Consider the following 20,535-nt stretch of genomic DNA (forward strand, 5'->3'; position numbering starts at 1 on the left):
AATAGAAAGCCCTAGTGGGCAAGAAAAAAAGAGCATAATTAAAACTGTAGCAGAACTAATGTTGGACAGGATATAGGCTTTGAGGCAAAAAGGGATTTTTAGGGACAAAAGGGGTCATTATTGAATGCTAAGAGGAATGATTCACCAGGATGATAAAAGAATTATAAACACATATGCATCTAATAACAGCTTTAAAATTTATAATGCAAAAATTGACATAACTACTAGGAAAAATTGATAGAGGGAGATTTTTAATACACCTATGTTAGGAATTGACCATGTATATAACAGAACAGTGTATAGATTTTTGGACAACCCAGTTAATCCACTGAATTGTGTGTGTGTGTGTGTGTGTACACTCTGGAATTAATTTTAGAGAATACACATTGTTTTCAAGCACCCATGGAACATTTATAAAAATTGACCCTCTATTAGTCTTCAACACATATCTCAAATACCAAGCAACCAAAAACAAAGATACTACATTCTCTGATCATAATGCAATTAAATTAGAAACAACATAAGATAGCCATATTAATGAGTGAAAAGGAATACAACTGTAGCTCTACCAGAAATTGCTAAAAATAGTTCACAAGAATATGGTGAGTAACCATTTTAAAAAATAGGTGAATAGACTGTTTCTTAGAGAAAAATGTAATTTACTAAGGCTAACTCTAGAACAAAAGGAGGGTCGGAAGACACACAACCATTAAAGAATGTGACGGCTTTGCAATGTGTCAGTTTGGCTAGGCTGAACCGCATTTTTCAGAATGCCTGTTCTCCTATGTTTCTGGCTAAAGTGGGTGGCCAGGGAGACTCTTGAGTGATTGGGAAGGCCAAGGGAAGTAGCGGCCATAGTGTAGCTCGCACACACTGTTGCTGAGCTGCGGAGTCACTTTGTTGGTGTGAAGGGGCCCACAATTGCTCTAAGTTCCCTGGATCCTCCGTCAGCTTCTCTGATTCCCGGGCCAGGTGTGTGTGAGCTCCATGATGAAGGGCCGTGGCTTCCGTGGCAAGGCCTCATCACCAACGCCAGAAACGGTAAGAAGGGACTCTGTCTGCGGTCGGTCCTTGTGCAGTGCCGGCTTGTGTGTGTGTGGGTTCGAGCCTGCGTTTCATCTTCCCCTCCTGACTACCTGCCCTGCCGACTTCAAGCTCCAACACCAGGTAAGGCGTCTTCCAGAACCTGTTTACCCAGCTCCCACTTTTGCCTAAGCCCCTTCTGCTGGTTTTGTGTATCTATAAAACCCTGACTAATACAGAATTTTGTACTGAGAGTGGTTCCAAAAGAGCAATCTTTTTTTTTTTTTTTTTTTTTTTTTGGGAGAGAGGGAGCGAGAGTACAAGCAGGGGGAATGGCAGGCAGAGGGAGAAGCAGGCTCCCCACTGAGCAGGGAGCCTGATGTGGGGCTCGATCTCGGAACCCCGGGATCATGACCTGAGCTGAAGGCAGTCACTCAACCGACTGAGCCACCCAGGTGGCCCCCAAAGCACAGAATCTTGATGAGTGCTCTGAATGTGTACTACCTGGTGTATACAGAGCTTCTGCCCCATTATCTCAAGTGAAAATCCACTGAAAATCCCAGGATAGTGGTTTTCAGAAACGTCCAATCCCTGGTGGTCGAGAATGAGTCTTTTTTTTTTTTTAGATTTTTTTATTTTATTTTATTTGACAGATAGAGATCCCAAGTAGGCAGAGAGGCAGGTAGAGAGAGAGAGAGGAGGAAGCAGGCTCCCTGCCGAGCAGAGAGCCCGATGCGGGGCTCGATCTCAGGACCCTGGGATCATGACCTGAGCCGAAGGCAGAGGCTTTAATCCACTGAGCCACCCAGGCGCCCCAGAGAATGAGTCTTTTTGTTGCTTCCTGAATATCATTTGGTTATCTATTTTGGGGGTTCTTTCTGGAACTCTCATTTTCTTCCTTGGGCTTCTAATCTCTGAAATTAAATGCCTTTGTTGGAAATTTTACCTAAAAATGTAGTTAGGTTTTACTGAAGATTGTTACTGAATGTTGTAAAACTCCCGCTTGAAACATGAGTTATGTTCAGCCACATTTCAATTTGACAAAGTATTTATGTACAATATATAGAGAGTTGTGAAATCTCACTTTTAATTTATATTTATTACAAATGAGATGGAACATATTTTTGTTTGGCAGTCTGTTTTAAGAAAATGCTTGTTCTTTTCCTCATTTTTTTCCCTTTTCCTCATGTTTCTAACAGCTACTCGTCTTTTTCTTACTGATTTCTAGGAACTTTAAAACTCTCCTTGATACCAATCCTTTGCTTATCTGGGGAGCAGATTATCTTCTCCCAGGCTGTGACTTTATTTTTCACTTTCTTTCTGATATAAGTATATTCTTACAGTTTTATTTTAATTTCAGTTAACATACAGTGTTATTAGTTTGGGGTGAACAATATAGTGATTCGGGTTTTTTTCAGGTTTCCTTCTGACAGATTTTTACGCAGAAGGTTTTTTTGTTCATTTTTATTTCATAATTCTCAATTGCAATCCAGCTAGACTTGGAGGGGAACGAGGAAAATATGGAACCCGTGGAGTCGCAGCGAGAGCACAGAGATTGTAGGATATTTGGAGCAGCTGGGGGTGAAGGGGTGCCCTCCTGAGCTACAGAAGGAACGGTCTGGTAGTTAAAACACAAGTCAAATTTAGGAGATTTGTCCACAGTCGGCCATGGTGAGCTTCTTGCTCGTCTTGCCGTTCCTGGACCCAGAGAGTTTCATGGTGTCCACGATGTTCCTGCCCTCGCGCACCTTGCCAGAGACCGCGCGCCCGCCCTCCCACCACTGCGGCTTTGGCAGTGCAGGTGAAAAACTGGGAACCGTTTGTGTTGGGTCCAGCATTTGCTGTGCACAAGATGCCAGAACCTGTGTGCCCCAGAAAGAAATTCTTACCAAATTTCTCCTCATAGATGGACTGGTGTCACGGTGACATGTGACGTCACCACCCTGGCACAGAAATTAGGGAATAATCCTGTGAAAGCAGGGACCTATATAAGCAAATCCTTTCTCCCCAGTGCTCAGAGCACAGACGTTCCCTGCTGTCACTGGAACTTGGTCTGCCGACAGCTCATAGGAGACACGGCCCGAGGGCTTGTGGTCCCCGGCGATCTGGAGGAACACGGAGGGGTTGACCGATGGCTTGGTGGCGCGGGAGGCTCCAGGGCGGCGTCTGCAAGCCCCAGGCAGAAGTTTTAAATGTCAGCTTACCCAGTTTGTCAGTCTTTTCTGTTATAATTTGTGCTTTTTGCCTCTTGTCTAAAAACAAATATTCTTTCCAACCCTGGAAATACAAAGATACAGTCGTTGCTTATTGTTTGCGGGCTCTGTATTTGCAAATTCCCCTCCTCACTGAAATGTGTGACCCCAAATCCGTATTTATGGTGGCCGGTTGCAAGGTAGTGAAATTTGGAGTCAAACGTGTACCAGTTGAGGGCAAACAAGGCGACGCTCTGCCTCCTGGTTTGGTTCTCCTACTGTGAATGAGCGTCCTTCACCTGGTGTTAATTTAGGGCCCCATTTTTTATATTTTTGTGCTTTGTGTTGGTGATTTCAGTGTTTAAGATGATCCCCAGACATAGTGCTGAAGGGTTTTCTAGTGTTGTTCCTAAGAGCAAGAAGGCCCTGGGGTGGGGTGGGGTGGGGTGGGGTGGGGTGGGGTGGGAGGGTTAGGATGGAGGCAGGGGGCAGGGAAATGGTTGGGAGAAGACAGGTGTATTAAATAAGGTTCCGGGGGTGGGGGGTGAATGCTGCTGACCCCAGTTAATGAATCAACTGTACCTATGAAGTGAAGTGTCCTTGAACAGAAACACACATAGAGGAGGTCTGTCATGGGTCACTTGACAAAAATCTTGTGACCAGAGGCTCTCAGGGACCGAACCCTGTATTCCCCGGGAGCAGAACTTCGGCGGTATTCACAAAACTGTACATTTTAGGATTTCTGTGAAATCTCCTATTGGATTTTGCTGGGAACTGCCTTAAATTTATAGATTAACCTGGAAAGAATTGACATTTTCACTGTATCGAGTCTCCCTATCCAAAAACATGGTGTATTTTTCCCAATTAGTTTAGTCTTCTCTAATGTCTTAATAATTTTTCATTATCATTACAATCTGTTCAAAAAGATTTATCCTAACATACCCGATGGGCTTTCTCCTATTTTATTTGGTTCAATTCTTCTGGCTCTCTTGTTCGTAGGGTTTAGTTCTTTTAGGATTTGTTTTCTTCTTTTCTACTCTTCATTTTATATGTATGTATTTGATAATCTCTGGCTGTGTCTGTATTGAGCATTCCTGGGGGTATTCTATATGCAGACTCTCGATCGGGTTGGATGGGTCCCTCATGGGCTCTGCCATTTTTTATTGTGAATTCCTCCCTAGCAGGGCTTTTGGGTTTTTTTTTTCCCTGGGTAAAATCCCGTAATATCTGATTGTGGGCGCAACTCTCGAGAGAAGTTTTTTGTTTGCTTCTGCCTTGGGCCATGATAGTATCCCTGCTGGAGGAATAATTCTGTTACTTTTGAGTCTGGCATTTCTGAACTATGTGGGTAGAGTAAAAGCAATGTGAATTGTGGTCCTGTGGTTTTGAATTCTCAGAAAGCTTTTCTTTTTTTCCCACCCAAAGCCCTGTGTCCTGTGGTCTCTCTTGTTTTTAAATCTTTTCATAAATCAAAGAGCCCTTTGAGGGTCTTGGCTTTATGCAAAGTACTCAGTTCCAATTCCCTACCTCCCAAAGCTTCATTTATTACCCCTGTGTGGGAATTAACACCAAACCCCTGGGTTCTGGAGACAAATACCCATTAGTGCAAGCATTCGCCCCTGTGCTGTCCCACTTCCCTCTTTGTTTCTGGCACCCGGGGTTTGCTTTTATTATTCGTGAGCTTAACTGCACACTTAAAATAATTATGTTACATTTTACCCAGTACTTCTAGGTGATTATGGGAAGAGGATTTTCAAGTTGTCTGAGTCCACCATATTGCTAAAAGCCAATAGATTTTTTTAAAATCTATTGCTCTTTGTTAATAATTTTGAGCCTTCGTATTTTTACTCGGACAATGATTGATGTTCGCAATATGCCACGATGCTGGAATCACACAGTATTGTCATTTAGTGAGTCTCTGTTAAACTTCAGTAGAACTTCTTTCTAAATAATTTTCCTCTTTATTTATTTATTTAAAAAAAAAAGACTTATTTATTTGACAGAGATCACAAGCAGGCAGAGAGGCAGGCAGAGAGAGAGGGGGAAGCAGGCTCCCCGCTGAGCAGAGAGCCCGATGCGGGGCTCGATCCCAGGACCCTGGGATCATGACCCGAGCCGAAGGCAGCGGCCTTAACCCACGAGCCACCCGGGTGCCCCAATAATTTTCCTCTTTAATGTTTTTAAATTTTTTTACATAAATGGGATATTATCTTTTTTATACATTTTTTAAAGAAACAAGAGCCCCCCTTTTTTTCCTTTATAACATAATCATGGCCTTCATCACCCTTTCTCTCTCCCCTAGGGAAGCCATGCGAACCCACTATATAGCCTTCCATATTTTTATCTGTCCCACATGAACCTATGCAGACTTTTATCTGTCCTCGTACAAGCATGTATTTACATATGCAGTAATCCATAAGGCAGTTTTATTATTGCATACTGTATAAAAATGACATTCTAGTCTACATATATTTCTCTGCATTCCTCTTCTCTCAACCAATAAGACCTAGTTGAAATCCTTACAAGTTATAATGCCTCTAATTCTTTTTCGAATGCACACATCATGAGTGTACTGCTTGGTGGATTTCCACAAGGAACACACCCATGTAAGCACCCAGATCAAGAGACAGAACCTGGGGTGCCTGGGTGGCTCAGTAGGTTAAGCCTCTGCCTTCGCCTCAGGTCATGATCTCAGGGTCCTGGGATCGAGCCCCGCATCGGGCTCTCTGCTCGGCAAGGAGCCTGCTTCCTCCTCTCTCTCTGCCTGCCTCTCTGCCTGCTTGTGATCTCTGTCTGTCAAATAAATAAATTTAAAAAAAAATAAAAATAAAAAAAAATAAAGGTCCTGGGATCAAGCCCCGCATCGGGCTCTCCACTCAGCAGGGAGCCTGCTTCCCCACTTCTCTCTCTGCCTGCCTCTGCCTTCTTGTGATCTCTGTCTGTCAAATAAATAAAATCTTAAAAAAAAAAAAAAAAAAAGACCGAACCTGACCAGTGTCCCAGAGTCCCCCTCACGCCTCCTTCCGTGTTTCTCCCCCCTCCCCCATCCAAGTGTAACGATCACTGTGATTTGTAGCCGCGTCGGTTATTTTTTGGTCTGCTTTGTGTCCATGGAGTCATTCAGTACTTCCTCTTTTGTGCGACCTTTATTTATGACATTCACAAGGTGGTGGTTTGTAGTTGTGGTCTGTTCATTCTTGTTATTCTCCAACCCCCTGTTGTGTGAATATACCAGAATTTATTTATCCACTCTGCTACTGACAGACTTTGGGGTAGTTACGGACCCTGTTACCATGAACCTTTTTGTTCACTGATTTTTCTTTTTAATGGCCGTATAATAATTCAGTGCTATGGAGGACCATCCTTGATTCAGCCAGCCTGATTTTTTTTTTTAAGATTTTATTTATTTATTTATTTGACAGAGAAAGATCACAAGTAATCAGAGAGGCAGGCAGAGAGAGAGGAAGGGAAGCAGGCTCCACGCTGAGCAGAGAACCCGATGCGGGGCTCGATCCCAGGACCCTGAGATCATGACCCGAGCCGAAGGCAGAGGCTTTAACCCACTGAGCCACCCAGGCACCCCTGCCAGCCTGCTTTTAATAGGCATTGATTTTTGTTTCTAGCTCAACACCCCTAAGGCAAGACTGCAATAAATATTGAATGTATGTCCCTACAGAGGGGGCCTAATCGATCCCTACTAATGGAACGGACTGCCAGAAATTGAATCTCTGGTTAGTATATTAACTGTCTTAAAATTAAGAGCTGAACTGTTGAGGAACCTGGGTGGTTCAGTGGGTTAAAGCCTCTGCCTTCGGCTCAGGTCATGATCCCAGGGTCCTGGGATCGAGCCCCGCATCGGGCTCTCTGCTCAGCGGGGATCCTGCTTCCCCCTCTCTCTCTGCCTGCCTCTCTGTGTACTTGTGATCTCTCTCTCTCTCTGTCAAATAAACAAATAAAATCTTAAAAAAAAAAGCTGAGCTGTTGTATTGTCTTCCTAAAATTCTGTGGCAATGCCATTTCCATATGTAATGTATGAAAATTCCCTTCTCCCTCATCTCTACTAGCATTAGGGGTTACAGTTCTGTTTTGTGACTCTGATGGGTATAAAATGATCTCATAAGTTTTTTTTAAATTAGCATATAATGTATTGTTTCAGAGGTACAGGTCTGTGATTCATCCGTCTTACACAGTTCACAGCGCTTACCACAGAGTTCTTTAATTGATATTCACCTTTTCATCTGTCTGGACATGCTGTTCTGTGGCTTCTATATTTGGGATTTTTGTTTTTTGCTCATTTTTTTTCTTTTGAGCACTTCATCTTATCAGATGGTAAGGTATTTTCATATAATATAGAAATTAACCCTTTGTCATTTGTGTTAGAAATTTTCGTCCACATCTCTTGCTGTTGACTTTGTCATGCTCCCTTCTCTTACAAAAGTTCTTATATTTTACGTAGTAAATATAACCTTATTTGCTTTTTTACTTTTGTAATATGTATTTATTTTTAATTTTTAATTTTTTTTAGTATAGGTGACACCATGTTATGTTACTTTTGGTTGTACAATGTAGTGATTCAACAAAGTGTAGCCATCGTTTGCCCTGATACGTTCTTATAACAATAGCATTGAGTGTGTGCCTTACACTGGGTCTTTAATTCCCCAAACTTACTACATAACTGGAAGCCTGTATCTCCCACTCCCCTTCACCCATTTTGCTCAACACGGTCCCACCTCCCCTCTGGCAACAATTAGCTTGTTCTCTGTTTGATTCAGTTTTTTGTTTATTCATTTGTCCTTTTGTTAGGATTCCACTTATAAGTGAAGTCATATGATATTTGTCTTAGTCTGACTTCTTTTTCTTAACAAAGTCCATCCATGTTGTCTCGAATGGCACAATCTTGTCCTCTTTGATGGCTATATAATATGCCATTGGAGGTATGTGTACACACACACACACACACACACCTTCCTTACCCATCTGTCAGTGGACACTTAGGTTGCTTCTGCATCATGCTGCAGTAAACACAGGGGGGCATGTGTCTTTTCGAAGTAGTGTTTTTGTTTTCTCTGGGTAAATACCCAGTAGTAGAATTCTGGGACCATAATGGTAGTTCCATTTTTAATTTTTCAAGGAAACCCCATAGTGCCCTCCACAGTGGCTGCACCAGTCTGCATTCCCATCAACCGTGCATGAGAGTTCCTTTTTCTCCACATCCTCGCCAACACTCGTTCCTTGTGTTTTTGAGTCTAGCCATTCCGAAAGGTGTGTGGTGATCTCTCTTTGAGGTTTTGATGTATATATTCCCTGACGATGAGTGATGTCGAGCATCTTTTCGTGGGTCTGTTGGCCATTCGTATGTCTTCTTTAAAAAGTCTATTCAGGTCCTCTGCCCATTTTTAAATTGGATTTTCTTTTTTTTATATTGAGTTGTACAAGGTCCTTATATTTCTTGGATGTTAACTCTGTATCAGAGATGTCATTTGCAAATATAGTCTCTTTTTGTTTTGTTGACGGTTTCCTTCACTGTGTAAAGGTTTTTATTTTGATGTAGTCCCGGTAGTTTATTCTTGATTTTGTTTTCCTTGCCTCGGGAGGCTCATCCAGAAAAATCTTACTGTGGCCAATGTCCAAGAAATTACTGTCTGTGGTCTCCTATGGTTTCAGGTCTTACATTCAGGTCTTTAATCCATTTTGAGTCTATTTTTATGTCTGGTGTTAAAAAGTGGTCCTGTTTGGGGGCACCTGGGTGGCTCAGTCGGTTAAGCATCTGCATTTGACCCAGGTCATGATCCCAGGGTTCTGGGGTCGATCCCTGTATCAGGCTTCCTGCTCAGCATGGGGAGTCTGCTGCTTCCTCTCCCTCAGACTCTCTTCTCCCCTGCTCCCATTTTCACTCTTGCACTCTGTCTCAGATGAGTAAATAAAAAATCTAAGAAAAAAAAAGGCAATCCAGTTTGATTCTTCTACATGTAGCTGTCCAGTTTTCCCAACACCATTTGTTGAAGAGCTGGTCTTTCCCCTATTGTATATTCCTGTCTCCTTTGTCATAGATTAGACAAAGGAGTGAACATATAATTGTGAGTTTATTTCTGGGCTCTCTATTCTATTCCATTGATCTCCATGTCTTGTTTTGTGCTGGTATCATGTCCTTTTGCTTACTAAGCTTTGTAGTATATCTTGAAACCTGGAATTGTGATGCCTCCAGCTTTCTTCTTTCTCAAGATTGCTTTAGCTACTTAGGGTCTTCCACTTCCATGCAAATTTTAGTATTATTTGTTCTAGTTTGTGAAAAATACTGTTGGCATTTTGATCCAGATTGCATTGACCCTGTAGATGCGGTGATATGGATATTTTAACAATATTCTTCCAATCCACGAGCATGGAATATCTTTCCATTTGTTTCATCTTGAATTTAATTCATTAGTGTTTTATAGTTTTTGGAGTACAGGTCTTTGACCTCTTTGGTTATATTTATTACTAGGCATCTTACTCCTTTTGGTGCAGTTGTAAATTTCTCAATTTCTTTCTGCTACTTCATTATTGGTGTATAGAAATGCTACCAATTTGGGGGTATTAATTTGTATCCTGCAACTTTACTGAATTAATTTATTCTAGTAGTTTTTTGGTGATACATAGGATTGACTATGTATAGTATCATGTCATCTGCAAATAATGACATTTTAACTTCTTTACCAATATGGATTCCTCTTTTTTTTCTTATCTGACTGCTGTGGCTAGGACTTTTAGTACTATGTTGGATAAAAGTGGTGAAAGTAGACATCCTTGTCTCATTCCTGATCTTTGAGGAAAAACTACCAGTGTTTTACAGTTGAGTATGCTGTTAACTGTGGGTTTTTCAAATATGGCCTTTATTAATGTTGAGGTATATTCCCTCTAACACTACCTTGTTGAGAGGTTTTTTTAAATCATGAATGAACGTTGAATTTTGTCAAATGCTTTTCCTGCATCTATTGAGATGATATGATTTTTATCCTTCACTTTGTTGCTGTAGTGTATCACATTGATTTGCAAATACTGAACCATCCTTGCATCCCTGGAATAAATTTCAGTTGTGGTGAATTATCTTTTTAATGTATTGTTTTATGTCGTTTGCTGATATTCTGTTGAGGATTTTTGCATCTGTGTTCATCAGAGATATTGGCCTGTAGTTTTCTTTTCCTTTCCCCTCCCCTCCCCCTATCTGTCTGTCTGTCTTTCTTGTGGTCTTTGTCTGGTTTTGGTATCAGGGTATGCTGTCCTTGTAGGATGTATTTGGAAGCTTTCCTTCCTCTTCTATTTTTTGCCATAATTTGAGGAGAATAAGTATTAACTCTTCTTTATTTATTTATTATTTTTTTATTTTTTTATTTTTTAAGATTTTTATTTACTTATTTGACAGAGATCACAAGTAGGCAGAGAGGCAGGAAGAGAGAGAGAGGAGGACGCAGGCTCCCCAGGGAGCAGAGAGCCTGATGCGGGGCTCGATCCCAGGACCCTGTGATCATGACCTGAGCTGAAGGCAGAGGCTTTAACCCACTGAGCCACCCAGGTGCCCCTTAACTCTTCTTTAAATGTTTGGTCAAGTTCACTTGTGAATCCATCTGGTCCTGGATTTTTAATTTTTGGTAGTTTTTTTGATTACTGACTCATTTTTGTTACTTATAATCTATTTAGATTTTCTGTTTCCTCCTGGTGCAATTTTAGAAGATTGTATGTGTCTAGGAATTTATCCGTGTCTTTTAGATTAATTAATTAATTCATTCATTCATTAGTTTTCATATTATTCTAATTCTTTGTATTTTTGTAGTGTCCGTTGTTTCTTTTCTCTTATTTCTGATTTTATTTATTTGGGTCCTTGCTTTCTTTTCTTGATGAATGTGGGTAAGGCTTTATCAATTTTGTTTATCTTTTCGAAAAACCAGTTTTTGCCTTCATTGATTTTTTTTCTTTTTTTTTTTTAAATCTGTCATTTATTTCCACTCTGATCAGTATTATTTCCTTTCTTCTACTCACCTTGGGCTTTGTTATTCTTTTTCCAGTTCCTGTAGGAATAAGATTAGATTATTTACAGGGTTTTATTTATTATTATTATTTCTTTAAGAGAGAACAGGCAGTGGGGAGGGACAGGGCAGAGAGAGGGAGGGAGAGAATCTTAAGCAGGCTCCATACCCAGTGCAGAGCCCAGTGCGGACTCAATCTCACCCTGAGATCATGGCCTGAGCCAAAATCGAGAACCAGACACTTAACTGACTGAGCCATCCAGGTGCCCCTGTAATGCCCTTCTTTGTCTCTTGTTACAGTGTTTGTTTTAAGGTCTATTTTGTCTGATATAAAGCTATACCCCAGCTTTTATTTTCACTTGCATTTGCATGGTAACTGTTTTTCCCTGACTTCATTTTCAGTCCATATGTGTCTTTAGGTCTGAGGTGAGTTTCTTGTAGGCAGCATATAGATGGGTTTTGTTTTGCTTTGGTTTGTTTTTTTTAATCCATTCCAGCACCCCATGTCTTTTGATTGGAACATTTAGGCCACATACATTTAAAGTAATTACTCGTAGGTCTGTACTTATTGCCTTTTGTTATTTGTTTTCTGGTTGCTTTTGTATTTCTTCTCTGTTCTTTTGCTCTCTTTTTGTGATTGATGAGTTTCTATAGTGTTTGACTTTCTTTCTGGTTGTGTGTGTGTGTGTGTGTGTGTGTGTGTGTGTGTGTGCATGTGTGGTTCCTATATAATGTCCTAGGTAAATGATCTATATTAATTTACTGTCATTTAATTTCAAATACATTCTAAAAAAAAGAAAGGAAAAAAACTTTTCCCCTTTTCTTGTTTACTCCCTACTCTGTGTTTTGTGTATATGTTGTCATATTTTACATCTTTTAATTCATAATATTCTTATGTCTAATTATGCACATTTCTTTTCCACGTAAAGTCCCTTTGACATTTTTTGTAAGGCTGGTTTAGTAATGATTAACTCCTTTATCTTTTGTTTATCTGGGGGAATTCTATCTCTTCAAATCTGCATGATAACTTTGCCAGGTAAAGTATTCTTAGTTGCAGGTGTTTTCCTTTTTAGCACTTTGAATATATCATGCCACTTTCTTCTGGCTTGCCAAGTTTCTGCTGATAAATCAGCTGATAGATTTATGGGGTTTTCACTTGAAGGTAACTTTTTGTTTCTCTCTTGCTGCTTTCAAAACTCTCTATCTTTAAACTTTGACATTTTAATTATGTGTAGTGATGTGGGCCTTGTTGTGTTCTTCTTGTTTGGAACTCTGGTGCTTCTTGGACTTGGGTGTCTATTTCCTTTTCAGGTTAGAGAAATTTCTGGATATTATTTCTTTTCAAATAAGTTTCCTACCCCTTTGTCCCTCTTCTTCTTCTGGGACCCCTATAATGCAAATGTTTTGCTTGATGTCCAAGAAATCCCTTAACCAATCCTTATTTAAAATTTTTTTTTTCTTTTTGCTGCTCAGCTTGGGTGCTTTCCATTACCCTGTCTTCCAGGTCACTGGTATGTTCTTCTGCATCTGCTAATGTACTCTTGATTCTCTCTAGTGTTTTTTTATTTTATTTCAGTTATTGTATTCTTCAACTCTTTTTTTTTTTTTTAAATGTATCTTCTATCTCTTTATTGGAAGTCTCACTGGATTCTTCTACTCATCTCTCTGGCCCAGTGAATATTTTTATGTTCATTTAAATTCTTTATCAGACATGTTGCTTATCTGTGTTTTGTTTAGTTGTTTTTCTGAGGTTTTTTCTTTTTTTTTTTTTAAGATTTTACTTATTTATTTGACAGAGAGAGGGTGAGAGAGCACAAGCAGGAGGAGTGACAGGCAGAGGGAGAGGGAGAAGCAGGCTCCCCACTGAGCAGGGAGCCTGATGTGGGTCTTGGTCCCAGGAACCCGGGATCATGACCTGAACCAAAGGCAGATGCTTAACTGACTGAGCCACCCAGGTGCCCCCCTTGTTCTTTATTTTGGAGCATATTTCTCTGTCTCCTTATTTTGTTTGACTTCCTCTGTTTGTTTCTGTGGATTAGGCAGAATGGCTACTTCTCCTAAAGTTGATGGAATGGTCTTGTGTTTGGTCATTCCCTGTATCGACTGTGTGTGCTTGGTGAATTTTGCTGGCTGATTGGAACTGTGGCTGCCGTGGAATAGGGGTCCTGGGGCTTTCTGTGGAGCGGGTGCCCTGTCAGGACAGCTGCCACTGAAGCGGATGCGTGCCAGGGTGTCCCGGAGATCTGCGTGCTGAGGTGAGCCCAGCAGGATACCTGCAGCTGAAGTGGGTGCTAGCCAGAGGCTTCCACGGTCCTCTGCGCAGGGGGTACCTTGGCGAGGTGGGGAGAGCTGATGTGGCGTGGGGGCTGGGAGGTCCCTGAGCTCTCTGTGCAGAGGGTGCCCTAGTAGGGTAGCTGAAACGAAAGTGCACGCAGGCTGGGGGGACCTGGGGCTCTCCAAATAGAGGGGTACCTTGGCTAGATAGCCGAAGCGGAAGTGAATATAAACCACGGTGTTCCTGGACTCTGCGCAGAGGTAGCTCTGAATGAAGGGGTGGCTGGAATTGAGGTAAGGTGCAGGCCAGGAGGTCCCGGGGTGCTTTGCATAGAGGGCACCCTGGCAGGACAGCTGAAGCTAAAATGGGCATGGACTGACGTGGTCCCTGGGCTCTCCTTGTAAACTGCCCCAGCAGGGCAGCTGAAGCTCGACCGCGTGCGAACCAGGGTCTCCCAAGCTGCTTGGGCAGGAGATGCCCTTGCTAGGCAGCTGGAGCCAAGGCCAGTGCAGGCAGGAGGGTTCCAGGGCATTCTACACAGGGCGTGCCCTGGTGAGGTGGCTGAAACGGACGCAGGCACAGGCCAGGGGTTTCCAGGGCACTCCCTGCAGGAGGCATCCTGGCAGGGCAGCTGGATCCGAAGCAGATGTCAGTTGAGATGTTCTGGAGCAGTCGACACCCTAGCAAGCCGTCTAAAGCCGAAGTGGTGGGGGCCTAGCGTATTCTGGGGTGCTTTGTAGCTGTGTCACCTCAGTGTGTCGGCCGGGCCTGTAGTGAGTGCTCCCCAGCTGTATCCTAGTGTGTACTGCCCTGTGGTCTCCTTGGTGGGAGAGCTGCAGCTGGTGTGGGCCTGAGGCCCAGGGTTTGCTGAATAGGCAGGCTGGTCAAGGTGCCCAGATTGTGCACTGGCCTGTGCTTTCGAGGTAGAAGGGGACACAAACTATGTCTGCCAGCCCCTCCCACCTGGAATGTCCCAGCAGAGCTCCCCTGCCGTTGAGTGAGGTTCTAGAGCTGACTCTTCCATATGCTAGTTGTTCTTTTAAACTGTGGCTTTTTAGAAAAATAAAATAATAATAATATAAAAAAGAGAGAAAAGGATGAAAACCAGAGAAAAACCAAAACAAGGCAAAAAGACCCCATGGCTTATTTTCTATACCCCAGGGCAGCTGGGGCTGGTGTGGGCTTATGGACCCTGCATATTTGTGTTTGCAACTTCTGGACTTGAAGAAAGTCTTCTCTTTCCCTCTAGTTGATGTACTTCCTCTCTTGGATTTTCTTTCTTTCTTTTCTTTTTTTCAAAGATCGTTTTATTTTAGAACAAGCAGGGAGGGGCACAGGGAAAGGGAGAGAGAGCATCTCAGACTCCCCGCTGAGCACAGAACCTGACATGGGGCTCTATCCCAGGACCCTGAGGTCATGACCTCAGACAAAATCAAGAGTCAGATGCTTAACCAACTGAGCCGCCCTGGTGCCCCTACTCTCTTGGATTTTCTTGCAAGATTTTGATTTTTCCATTAAGTCTTTATGTCCAGGAGTTGATTTTATATACTATATGGTTTATTTGTACGTTCTTCCATATGGATACCGTGTCACTCTGGTCTCCTTTATTGAACAGTCCATGCTTTGACACGAAATTGGACCACCACATTGGTCATAAACTAATTTCTCAAATATACCGATATTTAATTCTAGATTTTCTAGATAGGTTCATTAATTTTTGCTTCTTTTCATACTGATGTTAATTTGATTTTTGTGGCTTTATAGAATCCCCCGACACGTGGTAAGTCTCCTCCACTGTCCTTTTCGTCCTTTTCTTAGCTATTTTCAGACATTTGTTTCTCTGTATGAACTTTAAGATAACCTTATACAATTCCAAGAAAAGTCCTGTTAAGGTTCTAATTGAAATTGAATGAAATTTATATATTACATTTGGGAAATTTAACATTTTTAATTATAGTAAGTATTTCTATCTAAGAACAATTATAACCTTCCATTTGTTCATAAATTGTTTTCTGTCTTTTAATAGCATATTATAGGTTTTCTTTGATGGGTCTTATGTCTCTAATATTAAATTTATTCCTGAATATTTTATAGTTTTTTGCCACAATTATAAATGAAAAACTTATCCCCATTTGCATTTCTAGGTACTTACTGTTAGAGTAAAAAAAAAAAAAAGTTGTAATATATCTACATATATACCTCCTTATCAAATATTGTTAGTAAGAATAAAAGGTTGTTTTTTTTTTTTTAACATGGTCTCTTGGGTTTTCGAGGTAGACTATTGTAGCACCAATAAACAGAGCTAATTTAACTTTTCTTTTAGGGTTACTAGACATAGCAAAAAAAAATATGCAGAATTCCCAGTTAAATATGAATTTCAGAAAATAATTTTTTAGACTGAGTATGTCCCATGCAATACTTGGGACATACTTATCCCCCCAAATTATTCATGGTTCATTAGAAATTCTGCATTTTATCCAGCAACTCCACTTCTTTCCCAGTGATCATACGTGCTATCTTATTTTCTTCACATGTTGTGTTTGCTGAAGCCTCGGAGACTGGTTCTCACTCCAGGCTGTGTATAACCATCAGCCAGGAAGCTTTTTTTTTTTTTTTTTTTAAAGATTTTATTTATTTATTTGACAGACAGAGATCACAAGTAGGCAGAGAGGCAGGCAGAGAGAGAGGAGGAAGCAGGCTCCCTGCTGAGCAGAGAGCCCGACGCGGGGCTCGATTTCAGGACCCTGGGATCATGACCTGAGCCGAAGGCAGAGGCTTTAACCCACTGAGCCACCCAGGCGCCCCAGCCAGGAAGCTTTTTTAAAAATTCTAGTTCAGGCCCCTTGGCTCAGAGATTGAATCCATATATATTTTGAAAAGCTTCCCAGAGGATTCTGATAGGCATCTGGAGTTGAGAACTTCTGCCCCCAAACAGTACTAAATGATCATCTTGTTAGAGTGCATTCCTGTCTCTTCCCTGATTTTAATTAAACATTTTTAGTGTTTTGACATTTAAAATACTTGTTGTTAGCTGTTAATAAATGTTCTTAGTTTTGTTTACCTAGTTTCCCTCTGTTCCTATTTTACTGGCAGTTTTTATTAGGAATGGTCGCTTTTAGCCTCTCGGCATTAATTAGGCTGCCTGTATGGTTTTCTGTCTTGGTTTATTGATAGAATCATATTGCTAATTTTCTTCATATTGAAGCACTTTCTACATCTTTTATTTCATGCCAGAGTCTATTTGCTAATGTGACTTAGAATTTCCATCTGTATTTGTGAATGACGTTGAGGTTGAGGGCACCTTCCTGTCGTGAGGATGAGCTTTGTCTGATCTTGGTACTGAAGTTATGCTCGCTTCGTCAAGCGAACTGGGGCAACGTGGATCCGTTTTCCCGACTGCCTGGAGGCGTGAAGTCCATGAACCAGCAGCATCCTCTTCACCCAGGAACTGGTCAAAAAGGCAGACTCTCGGGGCGCCTGGGTGGCTCAGTGGGTTAAAGCCTCTGCCTTCGGCTCAGGTCATGATCCCACAGTCCTGGGATCGAGCCCCGCATCGGGCTCTCTGCTCAGCGGGGAGCCTGCTTCCTCCTCTCTCTCTATGCCTGCCTCTCTGCCTACTTGTGATCTCTGTCTGTCAAATAAATAAATAAAATCTATTAAAAAAAAAAAAAGGCAGACTCTCAGGCCCCCTCCAGATCTCCTAAATCGCACTCTGCATGTTGACAAGAGCCCACACCATTTGTGACCACATTCAGTTCGAGAAACGCAGACACAAAGAACCCCGCACTCACTTGTGCACTGAAGGTTGGATAAAAGCCAGGGGTGGGCCTGTGCGGGCCTTGTGCCTTTTTCATGGTAGACCGCCACTCTCCTTTCCAATCTGGAATTGGTCTCATTGAAGTTGTTAGTCTGTTTTGGTGGCTATAGTTACAAGGAAATTTGAACAACTTAAAGGAAATGATTTCCTTTAAGTTGTTCAAATTTCCTTATAACTGTACATGATCTAATTTCTAAGAAATCTGTGGGTAGATCCCCTTTCCTAGTCCTCCTCTTGTGAACTTGGGCTTGTTTTCTTTTTCCCTTGATCTGTCTTGCCAGGGGCTTGCAAGATTCTATTATTTGTCTTTTCTAAGTACCAGCTTTTATGTTTGTTTTTCCCTTGAGCTCTTCGGGGTGGGGGAGGGATATTTGTTGTCTATTTCGTTTCTTTCAGCTTTTATCTGTAAACATTCTCTCTCCTATGTTCCGGTTATTATTTTGCTGTTCTTTTTCAAATGGCTTAAATTTGGTGTAGGTCCAAGACTGTTAAAAATAATGAAGACATTTAAACTGTTAATTTTCCTGTAAGACCTGCTTTCCCTGTGTCTGGAAATTTTAGGCAGTAAAACTTTTCTCCTTTTCATTAGGTTATTGGCACCAACTTCCTTTTGAATTTCCTCTTTAAGGGGTTTCTAGGAGGGTCTCTGTTTACACATTGAAAACATTCGATATTTTATTTTATTTTTTTAAGATTTTTCTTATTTATTTGACAGACAGAGATCACAAATAGGCAGAGAGGCAGGTAGAGAGAGAGGGAGGAAGCAGGCTCCCTGCCAAGCAGAGATCCGGATGCGGGGCTCGATCCCAGGACCCTGAGATCATGACCTGAGCCGAAGGCAGAGGCTTAACCCACTGAGCCACCCAGGCGCCCCGGCTTTATTAAATGATTCCTGAATCGGGCAGCATCCCGTCTGTCTAGCAAGTAGAGGGGAACTCAGAGGAGTGGTACATCGTGGAAGGATTTTATAGGAGGGGGGTATAAGAAAGTCATAAGTAAAAGCAAAGGATTTTTCCAGACCAGGTACTCTCCCTTAGGGGGAAGAGCAGAGGGATCTTAACCCTCTTTTTCCTTTGGGGGTTGGAGAGGGCCCACATGGCAGATTCATTGGCTCTCGTCAAACAGTTCTTGACTGACCAGTTAGGTAGGACTACAGCGCTCGGGGAGGTTGAAACTGCGATTAGATTATATCTCAAGCCCTGACTTGTGTGCTTGGCCCCAGTGGTACTACTTTGGGCCTTTGGTTTTCTTTTTAACAGACTTAATAAAAAAATTTTTTTGTGGTCATATACCTGATCTATTTCTATAAATATTTCATGGACATGCAAAGTGTATATTTTCCATCTGAAGTCAGGCTTTCTATGTATTTGTTACCCCAAATTATTAGTTGTATCAGTCACTTCATCTGTGCTCCTACTGAGTTTTTGCTTATTAGATCTGTCCAATTCTCTGGGGTGCCTGGGTGGCTCAGTCAGTTAAGCATCTGACTCTTGATTTCGGCTCAGGACATGACCTTGGGGTCATGAGATTGAGCCCCGCATCCAGCTCTGCCCCAGGCATGGAGTCTGGTTCGGATTCTCTCTCTCTCCCTCTCCTTCTGCCTCCACCCCAGCTCTCCTGCTCTCTCTCTAAAGATAAAATAAAAATGAAATAAGATATATCTAATCCTGAAAGAGGTGAATTAAAACATCCTTCCATCACTGTATTTTTATTCTATTCTATTTGCATTTCTAAAGGGTTTTTCCCCTTATAACCTTAGCATCTATGTTATTGAATGCACGTAAGTTCATGAATGTCGCATGCACCGATTGTATTTTTTACCCCATACGGCGTCCTTTTTTGTCCTATTTGGTGTCTTGAGCATTGATTTTTCTCTTCACCTGTTTTTCCCAGTTTCTTCTTGTTAACATTTTCCTTGTATCTTTTTGGTATTTTATTTTCAGTCTTCCTTTGGCACTTTATTTTATGTGTTCTCCTTCTAAGCAGAATAAACCTAGATTTTTATTTTCAACTCTGACAGTCTTTGTTTTTTACTGGGTAAATTCACTTTAGCTAATTTTGGTGAATTAACTAACATGCTTGATTTTACTTTACTCAGCTTGCTCTGTTTATTAAGCTGCTGTTTGGGGGCTTTTCCCCCCCTCTATTTTTTCTAGTTCGAGCTGCCATTCATTCCATTTCCCTGGCACTAATAGAGACTATAGTAGTTTTTTTTTTTTTTAAGATTTTATTTATTTATTTGACAGAGAGATCCCAAGTAGGCAGAGAGGCAGGCAGAGAGAGAGGGGGAAGCAGGCTCCCTGCCGAGCAGAGAGCCCGACGCGGGGCTCGATCCCAGAACCCTGGGATCATGACCCGAGCCGAAGGCAGAGGCTTTAACCCACTGAGCCACCCAGGCGCCCCGAGACTATAGTAGTTTTAATGAAACTTCTAGGTGTGTAGTTTTGTGCATGTATGTGTGTGTTTTGTAAGTTTTTATATTAAAGTTGTAAGTGACAAAGAGGGAGAGATAAATTCATGGAATTGAAAGTCAAACCAATGGTCTTGTGACTCTAATCCCAGGGACCTTTCCACAATACCAGGGATTCATAGCAAAGCCAAGCATTTCTAACTACACAAACCCTCATGCTCAGATCAGCTTAGGGTCTGAGTCTGTCATTTTCTCCTGCGGCATATCGGTGACGGTCTCGGTGAGCCCGAACTGAGCATGTCAGGTAGGAAGGGTGGGTCCTCAGTGTCACGTGGCTTGGTGGGCCTGGTGTGGCCAGAACCACAGACCTGTTAGCTACGTTGTTCAGGAGGCCGTGTGGGAGGGTCCTGGATTTCTGGCCCTTTTAGGAATGTGTCTTTACTAGCGGAGAGTTAAACCTTTGAACTTTGAGCACCTCAGAGCAGGCGAAGATGTTTGGGCTATGTCCAAAAGTTGAGGAAGATGACATTCCAAGGGCCCCTATGGCTTTTGGGGCTGTCACCAAAGGACAAGGGCCCCCAGTCATCAGAGTGGGCAGTACTGCCTGGAGCACAGGTTGGAGGCCCCATTCCCAGCACCAGTATTAGGTCCCTTCCTGTCCTGCACTGCTGCCTCCTTGGGTCTTTGCCCAATCGTTATCCTAAGGGGGCCTGCCATGGTGGCATCAGAGCCCATGGCTCCCCTCCTGGGGTCTCTGGGCCTCCTGAGAGGGCAGTCATCTTAACACGGGTCCATGAGATGTCACTTTATAAAGCTCT

General features: G+C 42.1%; 1 pseudogene; it reads right to left on the reverse strand.

Annotated features, from left to right (window-relative positions):
• Nucleotides 1-2,666: 2,666 nt before the first annotated feature.
• Nucleotides 2,667-19,133, reverse strand: LOC111150354 (annotated as a pseudogene).
• Between the last annotated feature and the right edge of the window lie 1,402 nt (nucleotides 19,134-20,535).

The sequence above is a fragment of the Enhydra lutris genome, unplaced genomic scaffold (genome assembly GCF_002288905.1).
Source record: "Enhydra lutris kenyoni isolate GAN:26980312 unplaced genomic scaffold, ASM228890v2 scaffoldscaffold23, whole genome shotgun sequence".
In the NCBI taxonomy this organism is placed as follows: domain Eukaryota; kingdom Metazoa; phylum Chordata; class Mammalia; order Carnivora; family Mustelidae; genus Enhydra; species Enhydra lutris.